The sequence below is a fragment of the Pogona vitticeps genome, chromosome 6 (genome assembly GCF_051106095.1).
Source record: "Pogona vitticeps strain Pit_001003342236 chromosome 6, PviZW2.1, whole genome shotgun sequence".
Taxonomy (NCBI): Eukaryota; Metazoa; Chordata; class Lepidosauria; order Squamata; family Agamidae; genus Pogona; species Pogona vitticeps.
Genome location: NC_135788.1, coordinates 57,184,167 through 57,200,153, shown reverse-complemented (window position 1 = coordinate 57,200,153; position 15,987 = coordinate 57,184,167). Strand labels below are relative to the sequence as shown.

The following is a 15,987-nucleotide window of genomic DNA, read 5'->3' as shown; positions in this document are numbered from 1 at the left end:
AATTTTGAAGAAAAAAAAGCAGAGACATCACCTTGCCAACAAAGGTCCACATAGTCAAAGCTATGGTTTTTCCAGTAGCGATGTATGGAAGTGAGAGCTGGACCATAAAGAAGGCTGACCACCGAAGAATGGATGCTTTTGAATTGTGGTGCTGGAGAAGACTCTTGAGAGTCCCCTGGACTGCAAGGTGAACAAACTTATCTAGCCGCCTAGAGTGGTCTAATACGATCAGATAGGCGGGATAGAAATTAATTAATTAATTAATTAATTAATTAATTAATTAATTAATTAATTAAATAAATAAATAAATAAATAAATAAATAAATATCTATTCTGAAGGAAATCAACCCTGAGTGCTCACTGGAAGGACAGATCCTGAAGCTAAGGTTCCAATACTTTGACCATCTCATGAGAAAAGAAGACTCCCTGGAATAGACAGTGATGTTGGGAAAGAGTGAAGGCAAAAGGAAAAGGAGACAACAAAGGACGAGATGGTTGGACAGTGTCTTCGAAACTACCAACATGAATTTGACCCAACTCTGGGAGGCAGTGGAAGACAGGAGGGCCTGGCATGCTCTGGTCCATGGGGTCACTAAGAGTCAGACATGACTTAAAGACTAAACAACAAAAGAGGATTCTGGGAGAGTGAGGAAGAACTCGCCATGAACAACAAAGCAGAGGGACTTGGTCTTGTCGGATCAAACTAACGGTCTGGGTACTACCTCATTGGGAGCATTTCCATACCAGTAGAAGATTCTGGGAGAGTGGGGAAGAGCAGAAGATACTTGGAAAGTGTGGAAGAGCTCACCATGAACAACAAAGCAGAGGGACTTGGTCTTGTTGGATCAAGCTAGTGGCCTGTGTGCTGTTAGGTGCACAAATCATACACCCAAACATCTAAATTGGGGGTACAAAAGAATATCTATTTGCAGCACACTTGGAGTATCTGTTGGGACTAGAAAAGAATACCTATTTGGAGCTGCATGACCCTGAAAACCATGGAGAATGAGGCTAGCACTGTGGTAACCTGCAAGCCGTGTGCTATGTTTCTATTCCTACCCGAGGAAGACACCAATTATATCTGTGCCAAATGCAAACTCATCACATTACTTGGGGAGAAATTGGAGCATCTAGAGGCATGTCTAGCCACTCTCAGATTCATCCGGGAAAATGAACAATTCCTGGAAATGGCAGAAGCATGTGTGCAAAATCAACATAGCAAGGGAGAAACAACTGCTAGTTTGAATACCAGGAAAAATGGAGCCCATGAAGAGGAGCAACGGCAGCATATCATTCGGAGGACAAAGAAAACAAGAAGACTATCCCTGCCACTGGAACTGAACAACCAATTTCATGCTCTCCTCCAGAAGAAGATGTACGGACATCCAAATATTAAACTTCATCAAGTGTTCCAGTGACAGGACGAAAAGCAGCTCAGGTTGCTACAGGGAAGAGGAGCCTGTCAGATACCCCAAAAAGGAAAAGATGTGTGGTAGTAATTGGTGACTCACTTCTTAGAGGAACAGAATCAGCAATCTGCAGACCAGAAAAGTTTTAAGGGAAGTATGTTGTTCCCCAAGAACAAAGATTAAAGACGTGACAGAATACCCAAATTATCAAGCCTGCTGATTATTATGCCCTCCTTCTCTTTCACATTGAAACCAATGATACAACAAAGAAGAGCCTAAAAAACATATCAAGGGACTATGAGCAGGAAGGCAAAAGAACTGGCAGCTCATGTGCTATTTTCATCTGTAGTTCCGACAGAGGGTAAACATCCAATGAGGGAATGCAGGAGTGTAGAGGTAAACAGCTGGCTCAAGGGATGGTGCCATCAAGAAAACTTTGGATTTCTGGACCATGGGCTACATTACCTACATGAAGGGCTCCTGGCAAGAGACGGGCTGCACCTCACAAGCACTGGGAAGAATGTATTTGGCAGACATCTAGCTCAACTCACCCGAAGGGCTTTAAACTGACTCTACAAGGGGAAGGAGGACAATCTCTAGGACCAAACGCAAAGCACAAACCCCTAGACACTGAACTTGACAATGAGGAAGGAAGTGATGAGAAGGAAGGGACACTCAAGTATAAAACACAGGACACAGCAAGCAAACAAAAGGCCAGCCATAAAGGGCTCAGATGTGTATACACTATGGGGAACAAACAGGGAGAACTCGAAGTCCTAGTACGTGAGGGCAAGTATGACATTGTTGCCATTACCAAAACTTTGTGGGATGAAACCCATGATTGGAATATGCTGCTAGAAGGATATAATTTGATCAAAAGAAACAGACCCAACAAAAGAGGAGGAGGAGTTGCACTGTATGTAAAGAATTACTACTCCTGAGAACAAAGCCTTCCTGAAGCTCTTTGCATGAATATTAGGGGGGAAATGAATGACATAGCTGTAGGCGTGTACTACCGGCCACCTAAACAAGCAGAGGAAATAGGTGAACATTTTGCAAATCAGTTAGCTGAGATGTGTAGGAAACACACCGCTATAGTAATGGGGGATGTTAACTACCTGGAAATTAACTGGTAAACCAACTCTGCAGCAAGTGGGAGATTCAACGGGTTCCTGACATGCTTGGCTGACAACTTTATCATCCAAAAGGTGGAGGAGGAACTAGAGGGTCAGCCATATGGAACTTAATACTAATACTTGATACTAATACTTATTTATAAGGAGGAAATAGTTGAGGGAGGGGAAATTGTAGGAACTTTATTAGAATTCACCATCATGGAGGCCGGGGTCAGACTAACGTTCTAGATTTTAAGAAAGCTGACTTTAACAAACTAAGAGATGTAATAGGAAGGATTACATGGATGGAAATCCTAAAAGGAAAAACAGTTCAGGATGCTTGGGAAACCCTGTAAGTGAGATAATTAAGGCCCAAACCAAAACAATATCAAAGAGGAAGAAAAACAAGAGGCATCTGACAAGACCGGTGTGGATGCACATAGAGCTGTCTGGCAAGCTAAGGGACAAAAAGGATATGTGTAAAAAAATGAAAACGGGGCTCATAACTAGAACAGAATACCAACAAATAGCTTGAATCTGCAAAGATGGAAACAGGAAGACTAAGGCTCAGAATGAGCTAAGACTTGCAACAAATGCCAAAAATTAACACACAAAAAAGGTTTCTTTCAACACATGAGGAGCAAGAGGAATGTCAAGGAAATGGTCCACTTGTGGGAGAGGGTGACAAGAAGGTGACAGGCAACAGGGAGAAAGCGGAACTGCTTTTTTTTTTTTTTTTTGCATCTGTATTTACGAAAAAAAAAAAATTGGTCCACCCTGTCAAGGGCAGCACTGTGGGAGACAGGAGAGGGAAGCAGGTCAAAATACGTAAGGAAGTGGTAATTTCCCAGCTTTTAAAAACAAAAGTTAAAGTATGCATATACTACCCACAAATTCCAACAAAATCTTCCTTCATGCAGAATTACCGAGTGACAGAGAATTCCAGAAGGTGAGCACATGATGTGTTCTATGGTTGCTGGGAGAGGACAGAAACAAGAACATCTGGGGTGGGCTGCAGTCCTACTATCCCAAAATATTTTAAGGGCTGTTTTGGACTTAATGAAATGGTAAAGCAGAAGTGTGAATTAGTGCAACACATATACTGGAGAAACATACACACTCTTAAACCTCTCAGGTAAACTAATGTTGCCATGCCCATTCCACAAAATGCAGACTAGAAAGTTACTTTCCAATTTTCAAACTCTTTCCTTGTGTTAGGCAAGCTGAGAAAGAAAAGCCAAGAACATGTTGTGTGCATGCTTTCCAAAAGATGGCCCCTTAACTTTTGAAATTTAAAAAAAGTGGGATAGACCTGGAGTTAGCAAAGATTGTCACTGGAAACCAAGGTCAAATAACCCATAGAATGTGAAAGAAAGACAGTGAAGATAGACAGGAACAAAAATCAACTCATTTGAAATGTCGTGTTGGAGGAGGGCAGTACTGGTACACAGACAGCCAGAAAGGCAGAAAAGTGGGTCCTCAGTCAAGTCAAGCCTGAATTCTCACTAGAACAAAACTGAGTAAACTGAGTTTATCCCACCGTTTCTTCCAATTCTTAGCATAAAGAATTCTGGCTATGGTGACTATATATATAACTAAATAGTTTTATACGTATATATATAACTAAGGTCAGAGGCTCGCTTGAAGGCTGCCCGCAGAAACATCTGATCAACTAGCCCTGAGTTCTGACAGGATGAAAAGGCTTCCAGAAGTTGAAGGGCTGCTTTTACTATATAAACAGCTCTCAGACGGCTGAAAGTCCATGGAAGCAACAAGTCAAACATCTGGCTTGCATCCATGCTCCTGACAACCTTAAACCTTGTTCTCTGGACCCTTGGCTTTGGACTCTGACCCTGGACTACGTTGTGCATTTTGGCTTTGGACTCTGACCCTGGACTACATTGTGTGAGTTGGCTTTAGTATTTGGATATTGGCTGAACAAGTGTCTCTTCAAATTGGAAGAGGCCATGCTGCACCACATGCCTCCAGGCTGAATGTTCAAATGTCAAGGTTTGCCATCTGTTGAGGTCCCTTCTTAACACCTTCAGATCTCGCTTACAGATATTCTTGTATCACAGCTGTGGTCTCCCTCTGGAATGATTTCCCTGCACTAATTTTCCATACAGGAGATCTTTTGAAATCCGACTGTCAGCCATTCTCATGACATGCCCGAACCAACATAGACATTGCTGTTTCAGTAATGTATACATGCTAAAAATTCCAGCTTGTTCTAGGACTACTCTATTTGGAACTTTGTCCTGCCAGGTGATACCAAAATTGCATTGGAGACAAGACATATAGAATGTGTTCAGCTTCCTCTCCTGCTATGCACAAAGGGTCCAGGACTCACTGCAGTACAGGAGTGTACTCAGGACACAGGCTCTATAGACCTGGATCTTGGTATATGTCGTCAGTTTCTTATTAAACCATACCCTCTTTGTGAGTCTAGAGAACATGGCAGCTGCTTTACCAATGCATTTATCCAGCTCAAAATCTAGGAAGAGAGTGTCAGAGATCATTGAGCCAAGGTACACAAAATCATGAACAACCTCTAGTTCTTGTGTAGAGATGGTAATAGAGGGAGGTGAGTCCACACCCTGGCCCATGACTTGTGTTTTCTTCAGGCTGATTATTAATGCAAAATCTTGGCAGGCCTTACTAAAATGATTTTTAAGTTGCTGGAGGTCTTCAGCAGAATAGGCAACAACAGTTGCATCATCAGCGAAGAGGAAGTCCCACATGCATTTCAGCTGGACTTTGGTCTTCACTCTCAATCTAGAGAGATTAAAATGCTTTCCATCAGATCTAGTTGGAGATAGAAATTTTCTGTTGCACTCCCAAAGGCGTGCTTCAGCCTGACAGCAAAAAAGATCCCAAAAAGTGTTGGTGCAAGGACACAGCCCTCTTTCACTCCACCTCGGATGTCAAAGGGATCTGATGTTGAACCATCAAAAACTACAGTGCCCTTCTTTTCCTCATGAAATGACCTGATGATGTTAAGGAGTCGAGGTGGACATCCAATCTTGGGAAATATTTTGAGAAGGCCGCTCCTGCTAACCAAACCTATTGAGGTGCAATGACCTCTCGCACCGTCGGAAGTAGCCCCTGACGTCACACTCTGTAGCGTTCAGCCCTGCCCTCACCTGTCCGTCACAGCTGAGCAGTGGAACAGCAGCCAATGAGGGGACGGAAGGTGGTGCTAAAGGGGGAGGGGCTGGGATATAAATAAGGGTGTAGGGTGTATGAGAGAGAGAGATTCAATGGATAGGAGATTTGTGTGAGGGACTTAGTGAGTCTGTGGGCCTGTGAGCCAAAAAGTCAGTGAGAGAAGAGTCTGTGTGTCAGTGAGAGAAAGATATTGATTAACATCTTGTGATTTACTTATATTATTTTATTGATCAAATAAACAAGTTTTAGTTTTGAAGCAACACTTGTCTCCTTAAATAATTGATACTAAACTGTATTGTTGGCAGCAACTGAGTGGAAGAGTGAGCACCTCCTGGAGGCCTGAGACAATACAGGCTTCAGTGTGCCCGCTACATAAACTGGTGTCCAGCATGTGGGATACATGCTTGATCCAGTAACGCCTTGGTACAGAAAGGTGCCCAGAGCAGAAAAAGATCTTTAGTCAGGGAATCTGAGTGGATGAGGGGGTAACTTCCTAGGACTTTTTCAGGGGAAAAAAGTCTAGTAGGAGGGCTCTGAAACTCAGATTGAGGTGGCTAAGATAGGGACTGGCTCTGTGGAAACCATTTCTAGAAAGAGTTACCCCAAGCAGAATCTGTGACTGGTTGGCTAGCTTGTCCTGAGCTCAAGGGATAGAGCTCTGAGGGGACAAAGTGAAGGTCAAGGGCAGATAAGCTGAGGGGGCTCAAGTCAGCTGAAACTGGGAAAGGTGGAAGCTGTTATTTAAGAGTTATTTGGTGCCTGAGGCAGGGAGGGAAACTCTGTCTCTAGTGAAAGGCCTAGCTGGAGGACAGAAGCCTAAAAACACAGTAGCTTACCAGTGGATGAGTGCTGGGGAAGCTACTTTATAACACAGACACTCTCACTGACAGGAAAAAAGTGTGCTTTTTAAATCGAAAACTGAATAATAAGCCTGAGTTAAGAAACATGCCTTCCACCAGAGGAAAGAAAGCTGAAAATTTGCCCAGTGAGTTGGCAGTTGTTTCAGATAAAGAAAATGGGGAATCTGAGGAAGAAATTACCTCAGGAAAAGTAAGGGGGAGGACTCTATAGAATTCAGAGAATGGGATCAAGAAGCAGATCCAACGTTACAACAATGCTTTAAGATGGTGAGCAATTATCCAGTAACTCCTTAGAACCCTGAGAGATACTTGGAAGAAAAAGGCCTTTTATATAGGAAGATCTTAATAAACTCCAGGAGGGAAAAACTGCTAGTAGTTCCTTCTAGATATAGACAGAAAATAATGGAAAAATGTCACACAGACACCTTATTTATTTATTTTTTATTTATTTATTCGATTTTTACCCCGCCCCTCTAGACAACGTCTACTGGACATTTGGGTATTGCAGGGACTAAGCAGAAAATATCCCAGAATTACTACTGGCCAAAAATGGGAAAGGAAATAAAAGAATTTTGTCAGAGCTGTAACACATGTCAAAGGAAAAGAAATAGTGATGAAAAATCCAATAGGGATGACTGTAGTAGTTATATGGAAGATATTGATAATATTTTTAATCAACATGAATACATTGAACAACTGAAAGAGGAACAGAGAGCTGGGTATGGACTATTGAAGCTAGTTTTTAAGGAGATATAAGACATAGGGGCTGGGGATAAGGAAAAAGTTTTACAGCCCAAAGCTGAAGCAGAAAAGGGTAATGATTCTGGAAGAAAGATAAAGCCCCTGTTATCCGGTTCTCTAATGGAGGAAAGCTCCCAAAAAGAGAGAGACTGAGACACGAATGCTTCTATTGAAGTTTGTTTATTGCAAAGATACAAACGCTGCTGCAGGAGCGGGGAGGAAGCCATTCACCTAATTAAGGTGATAAGGGTTTCTCCAAAGAACAAAGGAACTGGTACAATCTCTTATAGCCTGTCCCTTCAGGGCGATTGGGGTGGGCTCACAATCTCCTTAAAAGGTCATTAAGTTAGTTAGCAATAATTCATTGGATTAGTGAAAACACAATTTAAACATGCGCAGAACAATTCACTTTCCCTAAATCGTCTTTTGTCTTTTGTTAACCTCTGCATTCCATTCTTATCTTCTGTAAGTATGTTGCTTCTCAGGAAGCGTTAGTCCTTGGGCTGCGAAGAAAGAAAGAAGGGGGGGGGTCGGGCCTGCTTTTACGAGGCTTGCTAATCTCTTCTGAATACACAAACAGCCTGTTTCAAGTAAGAACAATAGCCTGCTTTTACGAGGCATCTGCCTAATTGAATAAGTCAAACATTTACTCCTATCAATTCCCCCCTTTTCTTTTTTCTACTTACTTTGACTTATTCACAGTTATGGTTCTTCTTCTTGGGCTGGGATAATTTTGTAACTTATTTCGGGTGCTCTCGCAACCATCTGTGTTTTTGGCATTGCCGCCTGGACCGCTGAATTAATCATGTTAGGGGTATCACACATTGAAAATTCCCCCCCAACCAACCTGAAGTGTCCAACATACCAGTCCAGGTCTGGATAGGGACATGTGCTACTTTTCCTGAATTGCACTTACTGCTATTCCCCCATATACTTATGTTGTACCATGTAGTGGTTACTAATTGCCGTCCAAAATTCTCTCGGGGTTTTCTTCAGGGTCATAACAAGTTTGAGTCCCCGAGGAGTCCTGACAAATTTTGTACTCTACCTTGTCAAATGTGCAAAAGGCAATATTACCAACACAATTGAAAATGGACTTATAGGTTAAGGTCTGTTGTTCCCTGCTTCCCTGTCTTGTCGTTATTACACAGGGGCAGGTGGATCCTGTAGCTTGTAGCACAAGGCTCAAAAGAGCCCTAACACTATCATTATTTTGCCATCAACCCTTGGTCTGCCAATAATCATTTGCCTGATATTTCTCCAAGACACTAGAGGGGTTGGCTTTACCTTCGCCTGTAGTGGGAGTTCCATTCCTCGTCCGGACTGGGTGCTGACCAGGGGCTTTCGTTCCTGCATTTCTAACATGTCTCGTGGTGCACCGAAGATGCGTAACGGAGCCATCCCTTGGGAATGGCCTCTGCCTGCGCCGAGCTATCAGATCGAGTTCTCCACGGATAGCTTGCAGTTGGCGTTTTTACAGCCCAAAAGCTTTCGTCCCACAGCCCTTCAGAATATCTCACCTTCAGCCGTACCACCTCAAAGTCGGGTTCTCGTCAAATTTAGTTATTCTGGCACTCCAATGGTGAGGGCAAAAATGACAATACAAGAAAAGGGGTTTACTCCTATCTGGGGAACCCAAACTACCAGGAGGTGAAAGTGCGAGGGCAGAGAGGTCACTCCCCTCAGAGAATGGTCTAATCGGAGTCTGACCCCGAGCTAGGGAGACCTATCCGGCAATCCTCGTCAATGTCTCCTTCCTCAGAGTAGCTATCAGTATCAGTACTTTCACACAGCTCTGAGTCCTTTGTAATGGGACAGGCTTTGCAGTACTGATTATGCCACCACCGTGAATCCCACAAATCGGTAAAAACCCCGTTGAAGATTTTCCTTTCCCCTACCCACTTACGGGTTCTTTCGTCCTCCAGTACGACCTGATCACCAATGGAATATCCCTTGAAAATGTAAAGTCCCCTGAGACTCCTGTCTATTCTCAAATGTACCTGCCAAGTCTGGACCAGATTATTAACTTTTCTTACCTCTATATACACACTAAAGAAAGGACAATATTCATGCGCTAACCGACTAATGGACATTACGTATGTCGTTTAAAATAGTCTTTAGTCCGTCCTTGGACACAGGCACGACTTTCCACCGTCCCTCAGTGTTGACTGTGTGTTTGGCTCGAGTATGGTGAGTCCAGCCAGCTTCCTCAGTTCGGATGGCAGTCTCTGTTGTCAACAGTATCTGGAACGGACCAAGCCATCTTGGGGCGAGCGGCTCACTCTTCCATGCCCTGATATAAGCCCAATCTCCGGGGTGGAAGGAATGCACTGCTACCTCCAATGGCGTTCGTTGCACTGAGATGCCTCGCTCCCTGTTATCGGAAAGAATAGAAAACAGAGCCAGCAAATACTTTCTTATAAAGGCATCCTTGAACAAATCTAGATTAAGGCTCACTCTCTGTGTACTAACATCCCAAATTCCCATTCTGTACAGGCTTTCAAAAGGCGAGAGTCCTGTAGTGCTATGCGGCTTAGTTCTTATAGCGTATAAAGCTAGGGGCAAAACCTTCGGCCAGGGCAACTGCGCTTGTTGCATCAACTTATTAATTTGTTTCTTTAAAGTCTAGTTCATCCTTTCAGTTTTTCCTGAACTCTGAGGATGCCACGGAGGGTGTAGCTTCCAAGCTATGCCTAAAGTATCAGCTAATCGCTGTAGCACCTTCTGAGCAAAGTGCGTACCCCTGTCGCTATCCATTGATTGGATTAACCCATATCTACAAATAATTTGTTCCAATAAAATTTTACAAACAGTCCCTGCCGTTGCCCGAGCCGTAGGGTAAGCCTCTACCCAGCCAGTGAGCTGATCAGTTATCACCAAACAATGATTCCAAGGTCCTGACTTTGGCATATCAATAAAATCACATTGCAAATGTTCAAAGGGGTGGACGGCCAGAGGTCATCCTCCCATTTCTACCTTCCTTGGGTTATTCTTATTTACCTTTTTGGCAAGGAATACAGTGAGCCAAAATGGTGTTGGCATGTGACCATGCTTTCTTTCCTACATACTTTTGCAGAAAGGCTGAGACCAAAGCCTTGACTCCCCAATGTCCTCCCTCGTGCAATGCCTTGAGGACTTCCCTAATCACCCCCTCTGGTAACCATTGCCTTCCATCTTTTAATTTCAATATGCCATTCACCATTGTAGCTCCCTGCGCCTCTGCCAATTCAAGCTCCTTTTGTGAATACACCAAAGGGGCAGTAATCTCTTTACTGGTAGGAATAAGGGCTGCTAAGAGGGCGGGATTCAATTCTTTCTCCGCCGCTTTTCTTGCCACTTCGTCAGCCAGCCTGTTTCCTACTACCTCCAGGGAGTTTCCTTTCTGGTGCCCTGGAATGTGAATAATAGCTACCTCGGACCGGAGGCTCAACGCTTCCAGGGTATCCAGTACCAACTGATGGTGTGCCAAATTCTTTCCCTGGGATGTAAGTAATCCTCTTTCACTCCAAATTTTTTCCAAAAACGTGTACTACTCCACATGCATACTTAGAGTCCGTCCAGATATTTACAGATTTTCCTGTGCTTATTTCTAAAGCTCTTTTAGGGCATATAATTCTGCAGTCTGAGCTGACATGGACGGGGGAAGGGGTCCAGATTTAACTTCAAGCCCCCCCATCCTCTACCACCGCATATCCCGTTATTCTTTTCCCATCTACTACTCTAGAGGAACCGTCAGTGTACAAGTTCCATGCCCCCTCTATTGCCTCTTCCTGTAGGTCTTCCCTAAACTTTGTCTGTAGATCAGTCAGGGCAATACAATTATGCTCGTTACACAGTTCCTTCCTGACAGTTTCTGATAAACCCTCTGCTGGGCCACAATGGTTGGTGATGGTCAGTATTAGATCGGGCTTTTCAAGGAGAATAGCCTCGATCTGTAGCAGCCTACTGTCCGTCATCCACCGCCTAGCTGTATGGGTGAGGATAGTCCTATGCTGGTGCGAAGAATGCAGGACAATCGCTTCAAAGGGATACAGTTTCCGAGTTAGTTTTACCAATTCGGCTGCTGCAGCACAAGCTTGCAAACAGGTAGGCCAGCCCAGCACTACCGGATCCAAATGTTTAGACAAGTATCCAATCGGTTGGTATCATCCTGCCTTCTTCTGAGCTAAAACTCCTTTGGCCACCCCGTTACTCACGGTTACAAATAGGTGGCTAGGTTTCTTTGGATCTGACAAAGCAACATGCCCTCCTTTCCCAGTACATTATGTTCCTATGTTGCATTTACTCCTGGAACAATCTGTTCCCATTCCTCCTTTGTTCTCAAATCCTTCACCTTAAAACTGAAATATATATATTTTTCCTAACGATTTCTGGGCTTGGGCTCGATGTACTTGTTTGCTATAGGGATTAAACCATAGCCCATAGTTTGCAAGGCATCCATGCCAATGATTAGATCCTCTGTGGCTTCTGGATCCTATATAAATTCACTCTCAATGAAAATGCCACACATGTTCACAACAGCCAGCAGAAGATTCCCTCAACTGATTGGCCTGATACACTTTCTAAAAGTATACCCTCTATTAGTTTGATCCAGGTAACCTCTTAAACTGTTAAGACTGGTAGTGGCCCCTGAATGCAGAAGTGACTTCTAAGGAATTCCCACAGAAAGTGCCTATGTAACAATCCCGGTAAAACAAGCAAACCATTCCTGGTGCGAAATCAACCCCCCTTGTCTCTCCAGCTCCCACTTTGTGCATCTGGAGAAGCAAGGAGGGGGGGTCTGCTTGCTATCTCTTTACTACTAACCTATTTCTTTCTCCTGTCTTCAAACTCTCTTCCTTTGCATTTCTCTATACATGCATCACCGCCAACATAGCTCTCTTTCTTCTCCTCCTGTTCTTCTAACTTGCGCTTTGTCCTTCACAACTCCGAAGCCTTTTTTTTCAATAAAGGCTCTCAAACACGTACTCTGCCAACAATCCACATACTGCATCTTTCATTGTCCTGCATGTTTTTCTGTGGGATTCCATAGTCAACAATTCCCCTAGTGTCTTTTGTTTGTGTGTGTGTGTGTGTGTGTGATTTTCCCCATTTTCTAAGACCCATTCTCCTAAGGCTGCAACAATGCCAAATCTGTGAATCAATTATTGTTATCAATTGCTTTCCATAGTCCAACTACAAATTTTACAGATCCAGAAGTGTAGCTTTCCAATAGGCTTTTGCAGCCCTTTTAGATGGAAAAGAGTTACCCTGATAATCATCACTAAAGTTAGAACAAAGATCATCCTCATTCTCGATTTGCCTCTTAATTCAAGGCATTTCCTTTGCTGACATGTCTCAGTGTCCCTTCACATGAGTATCAGCTTCAGTTACTATGTAAGATTCTCTGCATGTGTTTATACAGTCGATACAGAGTGTCCTAACGCTGGCCGGGATCTCCCTCCCTCAACACCAGGTGATTTTTTTCTTTTCTTTGTGCCTACTCTTAACCCTTTACTCCCTCCTTTCCTTACTCTCTCTCTCTTTGCCTAGCTTCACCCAAGTATTTCCTGAGCCACCTTAAAAGTGAACACAGTCAGGGCCCCTTGCCCCCCTTCTTCCCTTCTTGCTACCACCTTTTGAGCTTCCGCTAGCAACTGTCCTATGGGTTTGGTTATCATGTCATCCATTTTCTGTAATTTGGACTTTATGTCCGGGTAACACCCTGACACAAATTCCAATCTCAGAATATTTTCATTTCCTGGATCTTCTGGGTCCAGCCCAGTGTATCTTCGCATGTTGCGTTTTAGCCTTTCCAGATATTCAACTGGACTTTCATCTTTTCCTTGGGGTTGACCAAAAGCCAATTTCATGCTAACAGTCTTAGGGACTGTTGCCTCTAGCCCTTTCAACAAGAATTCTTTCATTTCTGCACTTCGCCCTCTAACATTTTCATCCTGGAAATCCCAATCTCCAGGAGTTACTTCTGGAAGTGCTTCCCTGGCCGCCTGTTCGGTTCGAGCGGCAATTTGCCCTTGCCAGAGTCTCTTAGCATGACCCAATGCCTGGTTGGTATATGTGACTCCGGCCAGCTGCTTACAAATGTGCAGCAATTCTGTGGGCTTGTAAATCATAGTCCCTAAAGCATCTCTGAGGCCAGTTACAAAGCCAATCGGGTCCTCAGGTAGGTTGAGCAGTTGTTGTTTTATAATTCGGATATCAGAATTGGTTAAAGGGACTTCCACGTATCCGACGGCCGTTCCCATCGGAACTTCCCTTAATGGATACTGCGTACAGGCTCCTGACTGCTCCCCTATTTCCTTTGCTTTGGAGCGGGTTACTGGTCCGGTAGGCAGTGTCCCATCCTCAATTCTATTAATAATTTCCTTGCATTTAGTAGTTAATTCCTTAACCTCCTCTTCTCTTAATGGGGTGGAGCAGTCCACAGTCGAAGCAGTGCTTCCAAAACTCCTACACCGGAGAGGACTCAGCTGTTCTTCCTCTCTCAGTACCTCATTATACCCTGGCGGCTGAACCAGAGCGGGGGCCAGAGCGGCCGCTTGTGCCGGCACCAACTCCTGCCCAGCCACGTCTCCGGGCGGGGCTGTTGGAGGTGGAGGCTGATGGCTTACAAACTCCAACAGTCGAATTTTGACATTTCCTCACCTTGTAACTTAGAACCTATCAAGTCTCTACTTACTGCCAACCTTATTCCTTCTCCAAATTTGATTAGGTACCATATCCAAGAATCTACATAAGGGGTACGGGGTGGATGGGCAAGGTAGACACCATCTACCCGCTTGATGTCCTCAAAATTATTAGAGCCAAATTTTGGCCATTTGGGACGAATATCAAATTGTGTCCAAACTTCAGTGCACACACGGACCATTTCCTGCTCTGTCTGAAACTCCTGTATTTTCACCGATTCCCAATGCAGCAACAATTTCCCCAGCGGACTGTTGCTGGGAATTCCTAGCTCCCTTTCGCCTCTCGGAGTTGGAGCCGGGGCATCCCCCTCGGAATTCCGGTCCCCACTGGACCTCCCCTTTCTCTTGGTCCCCACCGGACCTGGTCCCCACCGGACCTCCTTTCCTTTTCTAGAAACTTGGTTTCCCATCCCACGGGAGACAAAAGACAACAGGGAAAGGGGTTTTGCGGCAAGAGTAAGGGGTCTCTTGAACGCAGACACAATAGGGTTATGACAATCACTCTCTCGACCTGACCCAGGGTACCGGATCGCACAACGGTTACCGTAGGGAAATGCAGGTTCACTCAATCCTTCATTCATTCAACGACAACCAACCCTTTCGGAGTTTCCCACCTTAACTTACCAATGTCCGTTGATCCGTTGGCCCGTTGATCCGTTGGCCGGCCGGCTTGAAAAACCTCTCGCGTTCGTGCCTCTTTCCGAGTTATTGATGCCAAGCAGCCAAAGCATCGGCAAGGAAGCGGCTGCCTGAAAAGGAGGCAGAGGCGCCCTCCGATTCACTTTACCGCCGCCTGTTCTGCCTGACCTCAACTGGACCAAAGTCCAGCCCCAATCAGGGCGTTTAGAGATCCCGGACGAGCCCCCAAAATTGTTATCCGGTTCTCTAATGGAGGAAAGCTCCCAAAAAGAGAGAGACTGAGACACGAATGCTTCTATTGAAGTTTGTTTATTGCAAAGATACAAACGCTGCTGCAGGAGCGGGGAGGAAGCCATTCACCTAATTAAGGTGATAAGGGTTTCTCCAAAGAACAAAGGAACTGGTACAATCTCTTATAGCCTGTCCCTTCAGGGCGATTGGGGTGGGCTCACAATCTCCTTAAAAGGTCATTAAGTTAGTTAGCAATAATTCATTGGATTAGTGAAAACACAATTTAAACATGCGCAGAACAATTCACTTTCCCTAAATCGTCTTTTGTCTTTTGTTAACCTCTGCATTCCATTCTTATCTTCTGTAAGTATGTTGCTTCTCAGGAAGTGTTAGTCCTTGGGCTGCGAAGAAAGAAAGAAGGGGGGGTCGGGCCTGCTTTTACGAGGCTTGCTAATCTCTTCTGAATACACAAACAGCCTGTTTCAAGTAAGAACAATAGCCCATATCTCCAAGGAGACGTTCGCGGGGTTCCGGAGAATGGGATGGATCCGAAAGACAGACAAACCACAATACTGCTGAGTAGAGCCCAGGGGATCTCAGCCGGGTCTTGTCTATTCTTTCTTCTCCAAAAGCCACACTCCTTTAATAAGCCAAATAGCCAACACAGACATAACCATGAGATATACTCAGATTAATCTGGGCTCTAGAAATTTTTGGTAGTGAACATACAAGGCCAATTAATATTCCTCAGCTAGTCTGAACAAGAAACAATGCTTCTAGAAAGAAATCAATCATTACTGTTTTATTAATAAAAGTTGTTAAAGTAAAGAAACCAAATGTTTAGTTGGTACATTTTCAATACAAGGCACAGATAATTCCTCCCCCACTCCAGCTAGAAAAATAAAGAAATGAAACTATGCTAACTAATATAAAGGGTAACATAATCCATTTCACGTGTCCTGGGTTCACAAGCTGTTGTGGATGCAATCCAGGTGTTTCCCCTCAGTCCATGGCAGAGGAAACTATTTGTAATCCATGATGGAACACACACTACTTTCTCTCTCCCATCGCTTCTTCTTCCCAGAGTTCCCAAGGGCCAGAAACTTCTGGACAGGTCACGCCCCATATTCCCACGAGA

At 44.2% G+C, this 15,987-nt stretch overlaps 1 protein-coding gene across 3 annotated transcripts in view; it reads left to right on the top strand.

Annotated features, from left to right (window-relative positions):
- CNTNAP2 (contactin associated protein 2) overlaps positions 1-15,987 on the top strand; it is a 2,051,986-nt gene that overhangs the window by 1,875,948 nt on the left and 160,051 nt on the right. The gene's annotated exons all lie outside the window — the stretch shown is intronic.